General features: G+C 41.5%; 1 long non-coding RNA gene across 1 annotated transcript in view; it reads right to left on the reverse strand.

Annotated features, from left to right (window-relative positions):
• Positions 1-20,292, reverse strand: part of LOC137145623 (uncharacterized) — a 64,564-nt gene that overhangs the window by 27,082 nt on the left and 17,190 nt on the right. Inside the window, exon 2 of the long non-coding RNA XR_010917691.1 lies at positions 9,972-10,130. This is a non-coding gene — a long non-coding RNA (uncharacterized lncRNA). The remainder of the gene's footprint in view (positions 1-9,971; positions 10,131-20,292) is intronic.

A 20,292-nucleotide genomic window follows, 5' to 3' on the forward strand; every position in this document is an offset into this window, starting at 1 on the left:
AATAGAAAGAGACATGTTGCCAAGAGCAGGTGTGTATATATAAAAGCTCAATTGTCTAAAGTAGCAAGGAATAAAAGCCATTCAGATAGCATATTAGCACCTAACCTACTAGGTTGTTGTGCATTTAAAAACAAGTAAGAGATACAGATCTTTCTTCCTCATTTATGTATGAATTCCCCCTTGCACAAGAGCTGTAAGTGGAAGCAGGGAAACATCCCCCTTTTACAGACCGCCAAGGTAAGACGCCTAACCCAGGTCATAATGAGAGTCAGCATGAAAGGCAGGAATGCCCTGTGCTGCAATCATCAAGCTACATCGCTTCTGGTTGATAGAAACAGCATGTCTGTAGTCCATACTCTGACAACAAAAGCATGTTTATCACACCCATGACTGACCCAAGGGCTCTCCTTACAGACACAGTTAAATGACAAAGGTAGATAGGAACCTGGCATGTCCCTATAACTAGGTTAATACAGAGGGTCTAGGATACTACCAGCTAGTCAACATTGTTTTTTTAATTTCAAAACTTTGAATGGAATACAACACAAGACAGATTTCCCCACCTTTTTACTGGAAGGGGGAGCGAGCAAAAAAACAGCTCTAAATACCTGACTATATGATAGTGTTGTAAACTCTGGTCAAGCACCCCATTCTCAACTGTGTTTGGGTCCCCCATGCTGGACCCATGTTTTTAAGCTTTCCTGATTCTGAGCACAGTCCAGGCAATGCCTCTGGGTTTCTAGGCACATGCTCAAGATGCAGATTCCCTTTCTAGCAACCCCTTCTGAGAACTGAGGCTCCACAGTCCAACTCCCTCTAGACCTTTAGATTAGTGCCTGCTCCCTGTGACTCTCAGTTGCTTAAGCACACTTTTTCCCAAAGCTCCAGCCTTGTGGGCATGCTGGTTTACAGTTCATCTCTTCCAGGACACGATTGTTGAAGCAAACAGACACAGGTTTACAAAGGTTTCTAAACACAGTTACTCTTTACTTCAACCAGCACAAGAGACCTACAAATCAAGGCAAAACAACAAAACTATGTCATTTCCTACCTCAATTTCCTCACCCCTCAAGCATTCTCTCAGACTCGGTCAGTGTCCTCTTTGGTATCCAGGATCTCCCTCCTGCTGATCATGGCTTCTCCTCCAAAGCATGGAATATATTTCCTGTATACTCAATTTCCTTCTTCTCTGGTTGGTCCTTGAGTCAAAAAGGTCCCCTCTTCTACAAAAGCTTGCCCTTTTGTACCTCTCTCCTGCCCCAAGCTTCTTTTGTGTTTTATAGCCCCTCTAAGTTTTTAATGCTAGCACTAATATCTGGTTTCTTTGTTTCTCCTTCTGTGGAAACACTACTGCTCCAAACCCTGCCTTAAAGGTCCACCTGGAAGAACTGGATTCTTCCAGTTCAAGCACTTTCCTTAGCATGCCCATTGTTCTGCCACAGCAGAGTCATTAAAATGTTCACTTCTTTTGTTTGTTCTGTAGCTTCTTCCAAACAGGGCATGTGATTCACAACAGGGTCCTTGTCATTGTAAGAGTGATTTACTGACATTGAGGGGTGCAGTTATAGATAGGGTTAATAAAATCAGAATTCATAAGTTGTACAGAGGCAGATTCCCTAAATCATCACAGCTAACTAGAGCTGCTAACCCTTCAAGATTGTCCTGGAGTCTCCAGAAATTAAAGGTTAATATTTAATTTAAAGTGCTGTCATGTTATATGTACATGGTGTCAACCTCCAGGAATATGTCCAACTAAAATTGGCAACCCTACAGTCAGCTTCAGCCTAAATTATCAGGACATGGGGCCCCTCCACACAACTTATCTGTGCATAAGCTGTTCAGGGGTTACAGTTATAGTTGTAGTGTGGATCAGGCCTCAGTGTCTATGAAGAGATAATGGTGTATCATTAATAAGGGGATGGAGAATTTATTTTTAGGATTATGACTGGTAATCCTACTCATGAATAGCCAAACGTATGAGTCAGCAATGAGGCAAAGTTGCCCCTTCAAGGGAAGGTGCCATTCTTTCATACCATATTTGATATATACATCAAACAATGAACTTTTGTGTTCACTTTTCATTTGTGAAACTGTCACTCACTGTGAGTCCTATCTCTCTGTAGTCCTCTAACCTGCTTGTTTGCTTCCTTGCTCACTACTTCTCTTAGCTTCCCTCCCAATTAATTCTCTAAGGATCATCCATCCACAAGCTGCTTAGTCCCACTTGCTTCTTTGAAATCATTCTGCTTTGTGTCTCCCCACCATTATTCTCCCAGTTTCACCATTTTCTCATTTAATCTAATTGACTCATTACTCAAGCAAATGCAGAGGCTCTCTGGGCCCCAAAGTCCTTTAAAGACCTTGTTCGTATGATCATAATGAATCCGTGTCTATTAAATGTAGAGAAACAAAAAGGGCTTTATTCATAATTGCATCCAAACCTCCGCTCAATGTGCAGCAGCAGTCAAAAAAGCTAACAGAATGTTAGGAACCATTAGGAAAGGGATACATAATAAGACAGAAAATATAATGCTTCTGTATAAATCCATGGTAAGCCCACATCTTGAATACTGCGTGCAGATCTGGTCGTCCCTATCTTAAAAAGAAATAAAAGAAAATACTTCTTCACACAACGTACAATCAACCCGTGGCATACTTTGCCAGTGGATGTTGTGAAGATCAAAACTGTAACAGGGTTCAGAAAAGAACTAGATAAGTTCATGGAGGACAGGTCTATCAATAGCTATTAGCCAAGATGGTCAGGGATGCAACACCATTCTCTGAGTGTCCATAGCCTCTGTTTGCCAGAAGCTGGGAATGGACAATAGGGGATGGATCACTCCATGATTACCTGTTCTATTCATTCTCTCTGAAGCATCTGGCATTGGCCACTGTCAGAAGACATGATACTGGGCTAGATAGACCATTGCTCTGACCCACTATGGCTGTTCTTATGTTCCTAAAAAGGGCTTTATTCATAACTGCATCCAAATTACCCCCTATTTTTATGTAATTTACATAGGACACATTGAATAGGCCTTTGAAATCTTCACCTAACCAAATGCTAGCATGTGGAATAGGAACAACAGGGAAATGAGATGAAGGGGCATCACATGAATAGGAAGCACAGACCACAGTGATTTGATATCACATGTAGATGGCAGCAAATCATGCTGCTAGTTTACAATGGTGGCAGTGGCCACACATGTAGTAAACATTCCCAAAAATCAGGTGCTTGAGGCATATCAGCCTCAGCAGAGGTTTAATTTGCTTGGTCAGTTCTTATGCAACTGCTGGGCAAATCCCTATATTTTTCTTCTTCTCTTACTGTGGAAATTTTTTAGTGTTATCTTCAGCACCATCTCCCCCTGTGTTTAAACAAATGTGATTTCCTTTAATATCATCTGTGGCTATCTTTTCCCACCCTCTGTGCTGTCTTTTGAAAGCACAATCACTGTGGTAAATACAAAAAAAATTCAGCATTATTCCCAGGGTTGCATTTCTTCCATTTGAAGTTCACTGATCATAGAACCTCATCTTAAAAAGAAGAAAACAGAGAATGAAGCTGTAGAATAGGCAGTTCAATTTAATACACACAGTACCACTGGCAGTGGGCAGCCTTAAAGGCACAGTGCCTCGTCTACTGTATTAAAAACTACTGAAACGGTCAACTGTCGCTTTAAATTTCATGAAAGCTTTCCTGATCCTGCTTGCAGGCTTGGGGGCTCTGTAGGGAAATGTGCGCCATGGCCCTAGAAGCAGGCAGTCTGCAGGCAGTCTATATAAGGTGGGGTGAGTTTTGCCTTCCGTTCCAGTGAAGAGCCTGGTATATCTTGTTTCTTTCTTGGGTTCTTGTGTGTTATTCTCATTGTAGCCTTTCAGCAAGAATATTTATGGTTTTCCTCTATTTTCTGTGAGTGTATGCTGTCAGCATAACACCCAGACCAGGACACAGATCTATCACCATGTCATTAATACCTGAACCTCTCTTATCCCACCTAATATTGCCTGATATAAATGTTGGATCTTGTTCCATACCAGCTTTCTTTGTGTTTCATACTCAAACACCCTTTTGGGTCAGTGCCTGAGTTTTTGGTCAAGTTGCAAATATCACTTTCAAGAGCCTTTTCCTCTGGTTTGACTGAAATTGCTCTCTCTGCTTTTGGCATGCAAAAATCCTCCCAGTCAAAAGAAAAGGGGCTGATGATGCCAAGAGAAAAAAGGTGGGTGATACTCTCTTTATTGGACCATCTTCAGTTGGGGAAAGAGACAAGCTTTTGAGCTACACAGGGCTCCTCTTTATGTCTTACTGATGAGGCCAAAGCACTCGGGGTGCATGCACAAGGGACTAGGTTCTCTTGGGAGAGAATCATCACATAACATTGGCTGGTACTACTCTCTTCCTGGTTAGCAGGTGCTGTCAGGCGTTCTCTGTCTTTAAATCAGTTGGAGTTCTGCATGAGTAAGGACTGAAGAACTGGGCCTCTAGTTAGTGGTATATATACTTTCCACCCTGACATCTGTCATTATCACTTCAGAGGTAATCAAAACATATCCCTGTCCCCATGTGTGAAATTAAGGCTCACGTGTCAAAACCTCATTGAAAATGGGGAGGGAGGATTTCAGTTTAAGGTTTCTGTCTTACTGGTAGCGAATATTAAATTGTACTGTTGCACTTAGGGTATTTGTGACATACTTTCAAGACTGGTCAAAGGAGACTAGAACAGAGGGCTAGGTGCCCTTTTAGCATTTCTATAATACTAAATATTCATCATCAATTACCATCAATTACCATTCTTAATTATACTCATCTGACTCCAGTTGTGCTTGAACACAGAGATAGGAGCTTTACCTATGCAGTTTCCTGGCAGCATGTGCCCTGAAGTGGTAAGGGGACAAGCAGCTGGCATCATCTCATACATACACACAGGTGGCAGTTCTACAGCAAAAAGCACAAAAACGATGCACTGCAAAGAAAGCTTGTCTGATTAGCTAAAAATAGACTAAAGGCCTCAGCTTCTCCTCGGGTCCCCAGATTGCAATGTCTGTTTTTTTCAAGATATGTCAAAATTTCAAAGATAAGAGAAATCTGAGAAGCCCACGCTCTGCTCATCTCAACAATGGCAGGAGACCTTTGAGGGGGGGGGTCCCCTTGATTTTGACCACAGACAGCTCAACACTCTGGAAACATGAATTAAGCAGCTTATTGTCCTAGGACTTAATGTGCACCAGCTTTAGGGAGATCAATGACTTCTCCACAGATTCTCGATCAGTAGCTGAGAAATCTATCAGTTAAGCCACAGCAGCTGCCAGAAAAGCAGCCAAGGGCACAGAGGCCTAATGCTAGATACAAACAGAGCTCCCCAACATCTAGTTTTCCAGCAAAATGCTTATATGTCAGAACACAGGAGCGCCCTTTCACAACTAGTCACATATTACAGGGAAGGCAAGAAATATAGGCCATTGGTGGTGGACTGAGAAGGGGAAAGAGAATGTAATATTTTAAACTGAGCAAACCTTTGCCTCTGAGATCCATATTTTTTATGGAGCACCCTCCCAACTCCTGACCACTGAAGGGGGGAATAAGCTACATGTTTTACCCTAAGAAACACACAGTAAATTTCACCTCTAAACCAGTGGTTGAAGTCAAGGAATGTCAGTAGCGACTGAAAACCTATAGAGTCTAATGTGAGGAAGAATGGTCTCTTGGCCAGTGCACAGACCTACAAGACCTGAGTTCTACTACTGACTCTGCCACAGACTTCCTGTATGATTTCAGTGAAGCCAGTTAACCTATACCTCAGTTTCCTCATCTGTAATGTGGGGTTAATAATACATGCCTACCTCATGGCTGCACTGTGAGGCTTAATTGTTAAGAACTGTAAAGACCTTTGAGACATTTGCATGGATAGTGCTATGGGAACAAGGTATTTTTGTTATGGCAGGGATTTTGTTAACTATGCAAAATAAGCAGAGACTAGTCCAGTTGTCTCAAGCCCAAGTTCCCATACCCTAAAAGCCACCACCACTAGTAGTAATTAGCACCCTTAATGGAGATTTCAAGCAAAAGAGCAAAAATCTGATTGGAGGATGGGGAGACCTGCTCTCTTAGCACTGGCATTGATCCTTTCAGGTCAGGGGTGTGGCATTGTAGCAGGACAATATGAGGAAGCCTGCACCAATTCTGTCCATGTACCATACTTATTTTATGGATAGGTCTTCAGGGTCCATCTTTTAGGGATATCTATACATGTCAATCTGCCACCGATATGAAGCAATAAGTTCACTTTAGGAAGGAAAGGCACTCCAGTAGCACGAGTAAGTTGGCAGTGGTACACCAAAGGGACCCTATGTGCACTATTGTTCACATTCTCTTACTTCTCCATGGGGCATTCTACACTCCACTAACCAGGGGAGGTAGCAAAATAGGGATGTCCAGACCCCTACACTGAGGAGTACAGTCAATCATTAGCTGTATCTCTCAGGGCTTGAAAACTGCTAGTGCATTCATTTGGCTGGATCTGAGCATCTGCATACAGTGATTAAATTGACTGCAGAACGAAAGTCTTTTTAGTCATTGTAGATCCCAGTGCAGGATAAGATCTGGAATTCAAAAATGACCATCTGCATGTTGCACTGTATATGGACTCATTAAGGAAGTATGCTGTTTTGTTCTATACTGTTTAATTTGTTATCAGTGGAGTTAAACAATCTGGTGCTGTTCTTATACACTAACAAAGATCTTTGTTTTTTATTCCCTTCTTTTATATATCAGCCTGTAAATCCACCAAGATATCATGTAAAAGCAAATAAACTGGAAAAGAAAGATCACTGATCTCTCCTATGGCAATTTCAAGGTTAATCAATTACTGTGTTGATGTCTTCCAAAACATGTGTGAGTATAACATAGTGCTTGTGAGATATGCTGAATTTATAACCTAGGAGGCTGATGTCCTCTCTTTATCCACAGACCAAGCATAAACTGTGCAGTAGCAGTGCAAGCAACCCCAACCCCAAAGTTCCGCATAGGCCTAAAGCCTGACCTAAGGGGAACTAGCTCCCCCTGGAATGCTAGGGTAGTTCAGTCCCTCTCTGCATTCAAATGCTGCTCCACTTTTACATATCAGCTAGAACATGACCACACATCTTTTACATTACAACTAGTCAGAGTGTCAGATGTGCAGCAAGGGAGTCTGCACTAGAGGATCCCATTGCAGGATTGGGGCCTAAAAGTGTGACCAGAATATCTTTGTATCTTCTACCTTATTCCTATATTTTCATGTAAGCAAATCATTTTCTCTCGTTATCTCAGGACCCCTTTGGGGGATGAAACCCACTGAAAAATAATAGGGGAACCTTGCAAAGGGGAAAGGCAGGTACATAAAATGTACCACTCGTCTCTAAAATAGGCTCTTCCATCCCTTCTGCATAATATCTGCACAAAACCTGTGAGGCCAGTGGTTGAGGGGGCTGCGCAAGTGAACCGGGATTCTAAACAGCATTTTTTGCCTTCAGCAGGGATTTTAATCAGCCAACACAATGAGGATATTAGATCATTTTAAAGGCAAAGTGCGACAAAGATTGTGGATAGAAGCAGAGAGAGGAGTGATTGGGTTAATAAGGAAATTTAAGTGTCATTTGTTAGTTGCCAGATTCTTCGTGATTGTAAGAAAGATTATTAGACATGTGATACATGTGTAGGAAAGGACTATTACAACGCACAAATGGCCAGCATAGTAGACTATATATCTAAATTCTAAACTCTATTTTAAAGTAATTATCAAATCTGATATGAAGTGATCAAACTACGGTCCAGAGTCCATGCACGTGACTAGGTATGCACCAGAGATGAATTTGTTCCAGGTCTTCAATATAGTTAATGAAGCTGTTGATTGACTAAACTCAGCCACAAAAAAACAAAAAAAATCATGATTGCATTTTATAAGCTGCATACTCTTGCTTTGAGCCTAATATTTATACAGAATACATTGTACATGAATGTCCACAAGATCTCATTTAGGAAAGGAATTAAAAAAAAACCAACCATGATAGTACTCAGGCAATGCCATCAGCAAAAGTATTTCAAGAGGCAGATGATAATTTACTGTGAACTTTCTTCTCTTGTGTGAAATGGAGAGCGACATGTTCTGTAGTGAAATGAGAAATGATTTGCTTTCAGCACATAAATCAGTGTTTTAACTGAATCAAATTAGTTGGCATTTTCTATTTCCACATATAGGTCCTTTGTAATTTCTAAGGACTATTACCACATTCTGAGGGCCTTCTGTGTGAAATAAAAGTTCAGGGAAGCAGGCAGATTTTTCTTGCAAAAGCTTCATATGATCCAAAGAAATATGGAGCTCACATGCTAATAAAAGTAATCATTCACAGCAATGCTTGGGGCCTAAAAAAGCTATGCAAACAACTTCATGAGCTACAAAAATACACCCATCGTTATGTGGGAATAAAACAAAAACCTCTGCACCAAAAGAGAAAATGAGCGATAGAATGGGAAATAATTTTCAAAAAACAGAGTACGTTTTGTTAGTCCTGAAATGATTAACTGTTTGTCCTCTCAATTCCACCCCATAAAGATCAATGGAGTACGTGTGTGTGTACACAAGCCATATATAGGATGGAATCCTGACCCCATTCAAATCAATAGCAAAACTTACACTGATTTCAATAGGGCCAGAATTTCACCCATAGGCCTTAAAAGTTTCTAACACACTAGGACCGGCTGGAAAACAAAAATTTCACTTCACAAAACAATAAAGGTTTTAAGTTCTTGGTTTCAGAACAGGTATTTGAACCTGGGTCACCCACATGAGGGCCCTATCAGAATATGGGGTCAGTCTCTCCCTGGATCCATTAAAGTGGAGCAGCTCCAACAGGAGAGACTGATGCCATCAGCCAGTGATTAGGGCAGTCACACTGCCTGATTAAGAGCAGGGACTAGAATCTGAGTTGCTCATATCCTAGGGTGAGTGCCCTTACCACTGAACTATTAGCTATTTTCTGGGCTGGAATGGTGTTCCCCCTACCCAATAACAGACCTGGGAAAAAATTGTTAAAACCATGTAGTTCCGTTAAAAGTTTCAGTTTCAACAAGTCGGTGTTTTCCAATGGAAAAACATTTAATCAAAAAATGCTCAGCCATCTCTATAATACACCCGGTTCTGTAGTATCTTGGTATCACTAACACACCACTGCAGCACATCCTTCACACCACTGTAGCATCTTCCATGCAACCATCACCAAGTTCTGTTCTAACATTAAACCTCAGATTCAGCAAAGCACTTATGCACATGTTTAAATTTATGTCTGTGAGTAGTCCTATCAATCAATTCATGTGCTTGAAGTTAAGTATGTGCTTTTATGTTTTCCTGAATTGGAATCTAACCGATTCAATCTAACAACCATCTGTGGCAGGTACAATTGTACCCATTTTAGAGAAAAAGGGGAGAGACAAATCTTTCACAAAACTTTCAATTGCCCACTAACACTGGGTGCCTCCACTTGTTGCTTTAATGGAGGTAGTGGGGGCTCTGCAACTCTGAAAAATCAGGTTCCCGATCTCTCAAGTTGGCCATCAAAAAACAAATGCATCCAAACTAAGTGGACATATGAAAGCATAGGCCTCCACTGACTTTCTGAGGGTCACACTGCAAACCAGTGGTAGAGCTAGGAATAGAACCCATGTGTCATGATGCCCAGTAATGCCTGTGTTATACTGGAGGTCAGATTAGATTATAGTGATCCCTTCTGGCTTTAAAATATATGAGACTTCTTGACCATGCATCATTTAAAAGAAGAAGAAAATCCTAAGTCAGGTTTCCTTTAAAACATAGGTTGAGGTTTTCAAAGATGTCTGAAATCTGTGTCTAAATCCTCTGCACTAAACTGAAAATCTCAACCAAAGTGTTTTGTTACATGAACTTCTAACCAGAATGTGAAAAGAATTAACTCACCACTAGAGCACCTTCTCACGGCTGGGCATGGCATAGCGGCTCTCCTCATCTCATGCCTTCTGCCGACAGCCACTTGGGTCTTCTGGTGGTCCACCTCTTTCCATTACTTGGCCTTCCAGCCAGGTCCCAATTTAAGTCCACCCCTTCTAGGGTAATAACCTGTACATTCAGAGGAATAAACATTTTTCTATCCTTCCCAGAATCAATCCTCTACAGACTCTTCACCACTCCCCTGGGCTCTGTAGAGTTCCCCATCACTCTGTCACAGCTATAGCTTTCTCCATGGAAACCCAGCTCCTTCCAAGCTGCTGGCCCTCAGAGCTTCTTCCTTGGAGTATCTTCTCCCAAGTCTGCTTTAGAAGTCTCCTTATCCCCAGCTGCCCTCTCCTTTCAGGGACAGTCTCAAGGTATAAATTCCTTCCTGCAGGCCCCTCTATTTTTCCTTTCCCCTTTAATCTACATCTTCTTCCAATGACCAGTTTGCCTAGCCTCTTACAGGTCTTAACTCCATTTTCAAAGCTCTTGCCCAGTCCCACCTTCCTTTCAGGCCCCGCTGTCCTGCCATGTTGCCTACCCAGATAGCCCAGCTTTTCTTCTAAGCCTTCTTCTAGTCTTGCCCTTCTCTCAGGAGCCACTATCCAGGAAAGGTCCCTTTCTCTACAGCCTAGTTTTCCTTACTCTTTCCCCATATTTTCTCTCAGGAAATAATCCCAAAACGTACTTTCCCATTAGGCCATTTCCTCCTCCATACACTGAAGCCTTTCCCTTATAGTAGCCACCCAGCCCTTCCCAACTGGGTCTCATTCTGAACTGGGCCTGGCCCCTCCTCCAGGTGTATTTAGATGCACTTATTGGGCTCGCCAGTTAATCTGAACCCTTTAAGAGTGAGTGGAGGGGGGATTATATCCCATCAGACAGAGGCATGATGTCTGTCTGAAATTCATGTATTTTCTTATGAAAAGAACTCAAGATTTTCACCCAGTACCCTGGTGTCCAACTTTTCTTATATAGTTTCACTAATGCTACATTCAACACCATAAAATATTACTCTTAATGATGCTAAAGGTCACTGAGTTAGGAGTCCCATGGAGAAGCTCCAGTGTACACCTTACAATACCAACTGAAAGTAGGGCAAATTTCAATAAGACAAGATCCACACACTTCTCTTACATAATGCCTTTTGACTTCATGAGAGTCACACCAGGCATGACTTTGTCCCAACGTTTCTAACATGCTGCTCCAATTCTTTTGCTTCAGTTATAATTCAGAAGCCATGGGCCAGATCTTCATCTGATGTAAATTGGTTTAGCTCCATCAAAGTCACTGGAATTATGATCATTTACACCTGCTGACGATCTGGTCCTCCATATTTTTATAATATATTGGGCTACATGCAGCTCTCAATTTCTCTTGTGATATCAAAGGGGTTACTCTGAATTTACACCAGGGTAACTACAATCATAATGTGACCAATTATGTAGGTAGAAATTGTTTGTAAAACAATATCTAGTACCTGAAGACAGAGCTGAACAAAGCAAGAACCTAGCGCTCTCATAGTTTCCCATGATCAAGTCAAATTCAGGGGCTAATGCTTTTGTCATTACTCAAAGGGAACATACTTTGCCTTCAGTGGGAACATTTTCTGAATACAAACTGCAGGATCAGGCCCAAACTTTGTAATGACAAAACCTTGCTCTCCCTTGGAATACTGTTCTCCCTAGAAATCTTTGCCCTTCTTTTGGCGTGATTAATTACTATTAATCAAACTTGGAGCCCTTAGGGTTTATATATTTTGAAGATTATCTTTATTATAGAGTCCTTCTTTAGGCCCTGTTTCAGTATGGTACTTAAACACATGCCTAACTTCAAGCACATGAGTAATCCCATTGTAGTCAATGAGATTTCTCGTGTACTTAAAGTTTGGCATGTGCTCAAATACAATTTCTCATTCCCTTACTTAAAGTCATTATTTTTCAGACCAAAGGTACATGCTTTTTCACTGGCTTTTTGAGCCCTTTTATTAGGCAGAGTCACATTCAAATCCTTTTGAATTTAACTTGATATCTCTATAATTACCTTTCCATTCATTTTTTTAGAATCATTAGCCAAGTAATTAGTTCAAGTAGCTGCTTCAGTCTGCATCAGATATATTTTAATATAGCAGTGGCTCAAACAGTGACATCCCTTACTTAGAAACAGATTCTCTTGAAAATATTCCCTATCTTCTATTTTTCTGACTAGTTCTTTAATAACTCTATGTGCTAACAGTATATTAGAGCACTCTAGTTGGTGATTAAAATACACCCTGCTGAACAAATCCAGGGGCTCAGTCTTTCCTGGAGCCTTCCAATAGTTCAGCAGTAAGAATCTGTGGTATGCCTCATAGACCAGGGAGAGGGGTCTAACACAGAGAGGCAGTGTGGCATGGTAGATAAACCTCCTAGAGTAGGACTCAGAAGACTTGGGTGTGTACCTAACTTTGCAGCTGGTCTGATAGGTGACCTTAAAGTGGGTTGCCTTTGCCATGCGCCTGATTTTCCTATGATCCTCCCTTTTTTGGGGGCAGCTGTCTTGGGAAATTTGGAACGGTGCTCAGTACGCCCTGCCAGCTGTCCAGTTTTATGGACACTGCTGAGGATCATACAGGATGTACTGGGTTCTTTGTACCTCAGAGGAGGCAGCCCTACCTTGAATAAGTCACTTAATCTCTCTGTGCCTCAATTTCATCCTCTGTAAAGTAGGGCGAGTGATACTTACCTCCTTTGTGGAGCACTTTTAGATCTACTGATAAGAGCAAGAAATTAATATTTAAGCCACCTTTGCACCCTCCAGAGATGGCCTGTGGCCCCCAGTATAATTTAGACAACTTTCAGGAGCAGTCTAAAGCTAAGGTATCCTCTGCAAGCAGCACTGCTTAGTATCACTGCAATGCTGTGTGCTGCAGCCATGCCCCTGTCATACCCCCAGGCACGGCCCGTAAGCCAGGGCTTGTGAGGAGTCCCTCAGAAGATAGCCTTACGGCTGCCTTCTGCAGGTCCTGCACTGGGAGAATTCTCCACATGGCTGATCTGGGTCTTTTGTAGACACATTATCCCACTCTGGCCCTCTACATGGTGTCAAGGGGCCAGAGTAGGGGTGAGGATGTCACCTCAGATGATGACTTAGGCAGAACTTTCCCCTTCTCAGCCCATACAGAGGAACATCTGTGCATGAGCTGGATATGGCATCCTTCACTCTTGGGTCTGGCTGCATGTACATGTGCTCTTGCATAACATGCTCCAGAGTATATCTTATATATTATATCTATTAGTATATCTAGAGATATACTATATACGATAATAGATATATTACTTAGGCCTTGTCTACACTAGCATTTATGCCAGCAAAACTTTTGTCGCTCAGGGGTGTGAAAAAAACACCCCCTCAGTGACATAAGTTTTGCCGGCATAAGCGTTAGCGTGGACAGCACTATGTCAGCGGGAGAGCCACTCATTTAGGTGGGTTTACTGTGTTGACAGGAGAGCTCTCTGCTGTCTACATAATGTGACTACTTAAGCACTCTTATAGCAGCACAGCCACTGTTGCCAGGACAAAGGTCTCCCCTCTATAGCTCTTGGCATTTGAAACAGCTTTCACATATCAGACTTCTTGTTTCCTTTTCAAATCTCAAACATTCAGAGTGAAATCCTGGTCCCATTCAAGTCAGTGGGAGTTTTGGCACAGACTTCAATGGGGCCAGGATTTCACCCTCTGTCTAGACTTCCTCACTTACACCTCTTATTTCTTCTCTCTATGCTATTGTTTAACTTTTTAATTATCTTATTTAGCTCTCTAAAGCATTTGAGGATGCAGTTTGCATGGAACAAAGTTGTACTGCACTTAAAGTTTTTTTCTTCTGGTATCCTCTTACACCCACTGGGTGGGTTTCCCCTGGTTTTAGAAGCCTTATGGAGCTAATTTAATGTAGTAAGTAGTGATTTAAAAAAAAATTAGATATACTTTTGGGATTTTGTAGACAGCTTTTTATAACTAGAACAGCTGAGAACATATTCAGTGAATTAGTCACCCGTGTTTTGAGTGTCACTGTAACCTCACCAAAAACTGAGGATGTGACAGACACGTTTGAAAGCAGAACTTTCTGGAGAAAGTTTTATATGCTCATTTATTATTTGCCTTGAAGTTCCCATCAAAGGCCAATGACGGTGCCATTTCCCCAATACCTGCAGTACATCCTTTGAAGATGGTTATTTATGTCATAATTTCAGAATAAAATAAGTGATCCTATTGATATTAATAAGGCATTGCCATTCACACCCTGTCCACCCACTCCAACAGGAATTTAAATGTGTGCACCCAACAAGAAAGTGTCTTTTCCTTTCAGCATTGGATCTTCCAATGTATGAGATGAAGGGGGCTGATTTCAAGAGCCTTCATAGCTGTAACTGTAAAGAACCAGACTACCATTTGGAAGTGTGTTTCTTTGATTGTGCAGGCGGGGGTGTGAATCATCATCTGTCTGGGGAAGGCTAAAGAAAGGGTTTCCTACGGCTTCCTTGATGTCAGTTGTTTACTTTAAGTTTGGGGAGCAATAGTGAGAATACTCAGCAGTGGCCACAGCTACACATCCTAACAGGATGCACCATGAGTGTCTTTTTCACCTCACTTCAGCTGCTCTTTGTCCCCTGTGCTGTTGCTTGATTCCCCAATCCTTTGCCTGCCAGGAACTCTAGGACTCCCAAGGTCCCAGAGAGGTGCCAGGACTGACCAGAGAGCTCCTTGCATCTTCTCTCTACTTTTGCACACCTGCATGGGGAAACTCATAATCTGACCCTTCATAACCTTGTCTTTAATTCCTTTTATTTTACCTATTGCTTTAAAACTCTAGTACTATGAGCTAGTGTTAGCTTTCCCATCCATGCAAAATCTAGAAAGACCATTAGCCTCCCCTCACTGACAGAGAACACACACACCCATTTAGTGGCTCACAGCACTTCTTACTGTCACAGCCTCCCTCGTGGTCAAAGAGGGCCAGATTTTCAAAATAGCTCAGGGCCCATAATCAAAACCAGATTTCAAAAGAGTTCTGCACCCATCAATTCCCATTTTAATACTTATGGCCATCAGAAGAAGAGCTTGGCACAGAAGGTAAATGGGATTTTGTAGCTGGCTTTGTGTAACTAGAAATACGTATTGGCTGTTAATGATTTGGTTGCCCATGAGTTTGATGCATTGCTGTAATCCTCCCAGGAACTCAAGATGTGATTAGGTGCATCTGAGTTTATAAAACTTTCCCAGTTGGATAAATGGGAGCTGAGTTCAACTGAAAAAAATCTCATCCGACTGTAGATGCTGAGGTCACTTGAAAATGTGGCTCAGGTTGTACTTGATTTGCTTCTGTCTTGAATCATGTGTAAATATTTGAGCCTGTACAGCCTGGCATTAAAATGTAACTGTTTGAGCTGGTATATCTGATATCCTGAAAAGTGAGTGTCATTAGCATTTTGCCTCTGAATGGTCTTTACGAAGGAAAGGTGAGCACCTGCATTTTTGAACTTCAAATGATCACTTTTATTTAAGGTTAACAGCTGTGGTCTACTGGCAAGGTGCTTGATTCAAGCCCTGTAAAATCTTTTCCCCAATCCTTTAAAAAACCCTCTCTCTTATTAGTTCACCACTACCCTCCAGCAAAAGTAAACACAAACAATTCTTACTAGTTGCAATAGCTCCTAGAAATTCGTTGGCTAGCGAGCCTGGTTACAGCAATTATGGAATATGTTCCAGATACACAAAATGGAAATGCATGATAGAAATGAACCAGGGAAAAAAGAAATGAACCAGGGACAGAAGCTGCAATTAGCCCCATTTTGAAGTTTGCAGTCCTAGAGCAATGGCAGCAACTAAAACCAATCTGTTTATTTTGCTCCCATTCTTCTGGCCTTCAAACCTCTCCAAGCTCATCCTCAGAAGCAAGCTCTCCACAGACAAGGACACACCAACTCAAAGTGGCGCCAGACCCTGCCAGAGCAACAGATACAAAAACTTGCAGATATATCTCCACAGCTGCAATTATCAGCACCCCCCCCCCCCCCCCCAACATCACTACTTTCAAGATCCATGGTTCCTATACATGCCTATCACAACATGGGGTGTACCTCATCCGGTGCACTAAATGCCCCAATATTTACGATGTGGGTGTAACCAGACAATCACTATGCTCTCAGATGACCTCACACAGGAAAATGATAAGACAAAAATACCATATCACCAGTGGGTGAAAACTTTTCCCAAAGTGATCACTTTATATCTGACCTATCATTCCTTATCCTCAAAGGAAATGGGCACAACACTTTCAAAAGACGAGCCTGGGAGCTTAAATTCATAACTTTGCTAGATACTAAAAATCATGGACTGAATAGAGACACTAGATGGGTTATTATAACAGTCTATAACCCACTGACAGCCCCACCTAGCTTCCTCTCCTCCCTTCCTTCCTTTCCCCCCTAAGACTGAAGGGGTGTTAATGGGCCACTCATCTTGAATGGTCACTTGAAATGTGTTAACTACTTATGCTAAACAATCTATTGCACCTTGTCTTTTGCTGTGACACTCTGACACACAGTTTCCCAGACCTGAAGGAGAGCTCTGTGTAAGCTCAAAAGCTTCTCTCTCTCTCTCACTAACAAAAGTTGGTCCAATAAAAAATGATTACCACACCTATGTGGTCTCTCCAATATCCTGGGATGGACATGGCTACAACAAACTTAATATCAGGCTCAGCCTAATTTGAAGCAGCAACTATTTGTAACTGACCTGAGGGATGAGGGAATGGTAAGTAAGCTCCATCCTGATGTTCACAGGCTTACATCACTTGGGGGAGGCAACATCAATATCATGACATTAAATTGCAGTGTTGTTCCGTGACCCAGTTTCATGGTGCACTGAACAAGTCTATCACTAGTTGTTCTGTTAGAATGGGAAGGCAGATGGAAATAGGGAAGATGTCAAATTTCAGGTGCCCCGTTCAACATGATGCAAGAGGCTTGATGGGATTATTAGCATGGAAAAGGACTTCATTTTTAAGCTTCTAGGTTTTACAGAGCAAGGAGGCAATAACCCATTTAAAACTTTTATATATTCTTTGACTGTGCCCTATTTCAGTGGTTTTGCTTGGTGACACAGTAAGGTTTGAAAGTGTCATATGGCTTGAGGGAGGCCATCCACTGTGTGGTAATTACAGTTCTATGCATGTTTTGTTTACACATTATTATCTGACTGTTCATTTAAGAGAAATAATTAGGACACAGCTAGTTATAAATAAGGCAGATTTGTACTTTCTGGCAAACTCTTTATCATGACTGATTACCCTTGGCAGAAAAGCTACAGTTGCATGAGCCTCTTAAATAAAACCTACACAATGATCTTTCCATCTGTCAAACCATCATAATTAAAGGCATTGGTTGTGCCTAGAACTAGCACTTCAGATTTTGTTCTCGGGTTTGGATGGCATCTATCATTAAATTTGACAGATGGGATTATTTGCCTTCATTTCACCATTTTGTTCTCACTTCTTGCTAGTACAAAGAGGCCTACAGGAGACCAAGGAACATTTGGGATGCATTCTGGTTTCAGTTACACCAGTGAAAACCTGAAGTAACTCCATTCAGCTTCAGTTGAGACACTCCAGGTGTAACAGAGAGCAGGATTCAGTCCATTGTTCTGAAGTGATTGCAGGCAGCCAGGTTGAGTGGCTTTTATGAAATATGCTATTAAGCCGTATGTGCCTGTAGAGGATGTAAATAAAGAAGCATTTTTTCATGTGAAACAGAATATGGCTGAAGGTCAGCTTCCTGAGAGTTTTCTGAACAAACTGGAGCATTCAAGGGAATTTCCTTTGCAGCAGAAATTTAATGGAGATAAAAATGTTTCGGGGGAAGGTCCTCAGCTGATTTAAATTATCATAGGCTCACTTTGACCTCAGCTGGGGATGTGGTATATTATTATATTTTCTTAAGCTTGTTCTCAGCCTGATCATGCTCCCATTGACAACAGTGGCAAAGCTCCCTTTTGAATTGTAAGATATACTATTGACTTCAGTGGTGCATCATAATTCACTCAAAAAAAGGAACTACCTTTACATACTCATGATTCTTTTTTGTCCATGCCTCACAGATGCTCCTTCCTTTTGCACCATCTTCACAGGTGACCAGTGGTAGATGAAGCTACAAGGCAGAAAGCTAGAATGCTGACAGTGGAAATTATACTCTGAATCTGATCTACCACGTCATAAAGAGTTTGCTGTGCTGGCTTTGATGGAGGCAAAGAGATTCTTCTCCTCTGCCACAGCAGCTACTGGGTCCTGCTCAATGGAACAATGTTGGGGGAAAAAACCTCCACTGGCCTCTCCCTATTTATTTATGGATTAAGGAGAGGTTTATTGGCATTTGTTTCATGTCAAGTTTGTATTTTTAATTTCATTAAGGCCACTGATACAACAAATTAAGCATACGTTTAACTTCAAGCATGTGAGTCAAATCACTGAAGGCAATGGACTACCTGTCACGCTGGCTAGATTTGGGGGGGACGGGACGGCATTTATTATATATTATTTAACATCAATATGTCAAAATAATAATAATTCATATGAGATATGCTGTGTCAGGTACTGTTAGAAAGGCTATTATGTGCTAAGTAAGATGATGATGTTTATGTTCATGTGTTATATGTGTAATGGAAGTTATGGATATGTTTGATATATCTGTATTTCAAATTGTGTTGTGTCTGGGTGACACCCCAGACAGGATGGCTGCAGCACTAACCTGCTTAATGGCCCATTAAGGAAATTCACAGGTACAATGGGCCCAGGGGGAGAAGCCAGGGATATACCTGATGAGTCACCAGGACTTACTCATGTGACTTTGGACTCCATTTTATTCCTGTAAATTGCCACAAGCAGCATGGCAAAGACCAAAAGGCAGCTGCTCGAGATCCATTTAGTCTTTAGTCTGTCTTTGTCTTTAGTCTGCAGCCTACCTCTGGATCAAGTCATCTACAACTGAACTGAACTGAACCTGTGAAACAAAGGACTGAGACCCATCCCAGTATTGGATGTACACCAGAGGGATTATACAAGCCTGCAAACTCCACAATTCTTCTAGAAACCTGATGTATATGGACTTTCAAATCATTTGTATGATCTGATTGATTTAATCCTTTAACATTTCTCTTATAGTTTGTTTCTTTCTTTTTATAAAAAATCTTTAGGTTTATTTACTAAAGGATTGGCTGGCAGTGTGGTATTTTGGGTAAGATCTAAACTTATATTGATCTGGTACTGTGGCTGACCCTTTGGAGTCAGGAGAAACCTTTTTGGTAAAGAGCATAGAGTTTTAAATAACTGGTTTCTTTACTGGACCTAGTGGCTGATTGGGAGCCAGAGACTAGAATGCAGTACAGGGGGCTGTGTCTATTTTTATTTTGGCTTCTTGATAACCAGTGTGGGGAATCAAAAGCACTGTTTGTGGCTGGTTGGGAAGTCTGACTGCAGTGTCATCTACCAGTGTTGGGAGAATCTGCTCTCCTTTTACAGCCTGCCCTGACCTTGGCATTTTCAGGTGGCTACCCTAGGCACAGACGGGTCACACTACCCACATGCTTAAAGTTAAGCACATGTTTAACTTTGCTGGACTGAGGCCAGATTGCTCAGAAACTGGAAGAATCCAGCTCGTAGGGCATACGTGGTTTGTAGTGGTCTTACTACACCTACAGAGCTGTGTTAAGCACATTATAAAACCAAAAGAAAAGTGAGGCTTGGTCTACACTAAATTTTGCCAGCATAGCTATGCCAGAAAAAGCCGTGATGTAGAGAGTTATACTGACAGGACGTTTTATTGCCAGGGTAAATTGTGTTTACACTTGGAGGATTTGCCGGCATCGCTATAGTAGCAAACATTTTCCCAAGTGTAGACAAGGCCTTAGCTCCAGAAGGCTGAAGTGATACCCCCAGTGATATTGCAGAAATAAACACTCAGCTAAAAATAATGTACTCAAATAGTGTCATTTAAATACAAAAAGCTACTATCCTTAGAAATAGGAGAGAGATTATTCCTTGGCCATAAGGCAGAAAAGTATGAACTTTACTGTGCGCAAATAACTCTCTCCGCATTAAACAGTTTAAATGTCAAATTATTTCAGAAGAGATGACAAAAGTGTCTGGTTCTAAAAACCTGAACTTGAAAGTAAAATTCTCCAGATAATGAATCACTCATTATCTTGTTTTTTCCAGCATTTCCTCTTCATAAGCCACAAATATACAGTGGATGTT

This window comes from Emydura macquarii, unplaced genomic scaffold (assembly GCF_026122565.2).
Source record: "Emydura macquarii macquarii isolate MOO-44397 ecotype Brisbane River unplaced genomic scaffold, CSIRO-AGI_Emac_v2 contig_3603, whole genome shotgun sequence".
NCBI lineage: Eukaryota > Metazoa > Chordata > Testudines > Chelidae > Emydura > Emydura macquarii.